Source organism: Mercenaria mercenaria, chromosome 5, assembly GCF_021730395.1.
Source record: "Mercenaria mercenaria strain notata chromosome 5, MADL_Memer_1, whole genome shotgun sequence".
Classification (NCBI taxonomy): Eukaryota; Metazoa; Mollusca; class Bivalvia; order Venerida; family Veneridae; genus Mercenaria; species Mercenaria mercenaria.
Window position 1 is genome coordinate 44,101,243 of NC_069365.1, and position 1,597 is coordinate 44,102,839.

A 1,597-nucleotide genomic window follows, 5' to 3' on the forward strand; every position below is an offset into this window, starting at 1 on the left:
GAGGCGAAATGTCGACATTTAATAGACATAATGGTGGGGGCGCTCCGCAATTCCGCCGTTTGAAGTAAAATTTCCACTTCTCGCTCCCGCCCTCTGTTGATTTGCCACCCGTCCCGGCCATCTTAACTTCTTCAGTCTCATATAATTTCCCGCCACAGTCACGGGAAAAATACAAAATGGCACAAATCAGCCTACAAACGCTTATGTCCGCCGTCCCCGACAAAAGATGTCACTTTTCTACATGATATTGCTTAAAGAAAACTTAAGCAAAGCGGTTAGGTTCATCGTAATATTTATTCCATGTCTTTCAAACCAGAACGTTGATTGACGTACCAATAAAAGTGCAGTAAAATATAAAAAAGAAGAAATTTGAATATAAAAGATCTTAAGATTACTACCTTTCCTAAATAATGACTTGGTATTCCGTGTGTAACTGTATAAACCCTTACTTTAACGGCTGACGGATAATAAATCTTGCGAATAATGTTATTTTTGACGTATATCCAGATATAATCTTTGTTAGTTTTTGAAGTTAATGTGTACTTTAATCTATGCTTTTACAAGTTTTACTGTTTAATGATCATTGTAAAAACGAAGTATATTTGATACTGCTTTTATCAAAGGAATAACTTAAAATAATGGTTTGGAGTAAAGTCTATTTTAACACATTGAAACTAAAAAAAAATGTTCAGCACTTAATGTAAAAGGCTCCAGAGGGGATCGAACCCTCGACCTCCTGTTTACTAGACAGGCGCTCTAACCACTGAGCTATGGAGCCGTTGTGTCGTGGCCAAGTTTAGTTAAGATAAATAACAAAATTCAAGCCGATAAAATCGACGATAAACTGAACTGGACGATTTAAACTGTCCGATAAGACAATCTTTATAAAGTTCAGCCAACAATGTATAGTATAAAGTTTAATAGTATCACGAGATCGATTTAATACATAGACCATGTATATAGATCGATTTAATACATAGGTATATAAATAGGTAAAATGATTAATGTAAAATAATCCTCATGTAATTACGTTTTGTCATGATAATATGATGTCTAAACTATATCATTGATTAGAACAGGAAAAGGATTCTCGTACCCAGATTTTATCGTATTGGTTTTTCAGTTTAACAAAATCACCGTGAAAATGTGCATAAACATAATACTATAATGCCGCTGCTCATACATTATTTCATCTGGCTTCCGGTAGGCCGGTGGTTCTACTAAGGTGCTAGAGCTTGCCGGAAATACCCAGAGAAACACCATTTACAATCTTAAATTGTCGCCACATGACCTAAATTGTGTCAGTGTGACCCCCACATCCCCATCCACAAAAGAAAAAATAGAAATAAAAACAGCTAGCATATAACGAATAACTAATGTTTTATGAGTGATTGAATAAACCTCTGTATCATTGTTTGATCCCATTCTTCCGTACGTGATATCGCTTTACATTTCTTAAAAATTACCAGCGTTTGGGTGGAAGTAGTCTTTGTTGTTTAAGTAGTTTTCGAATTATAATGATTACTTTTTTAAGTCACCATAGAACGATTTTTATAGGTTTTCCTTTCCATTGTGAAGTCAGCCATTTGGTGTAAAA

General features: G+C 34.9%; 1 non-coding gene across 1 annotated transcript; it reads right to left on the reverse strand.

Moving 5' to 3' along the window:
• Positions 1-705: 705 nt before the first annotated feature.
• On the reverse strand, positions 706-778 carry Trnat-agu (transfer RNA threonine (anticodon AGU)). The gene has a single exon. It is a non-coding gene; the product is annotated as a tRNA-Thr (tRNA).
• Between the last annotated feature and the right edge of the window lie 819 nt (positions 779-1,597).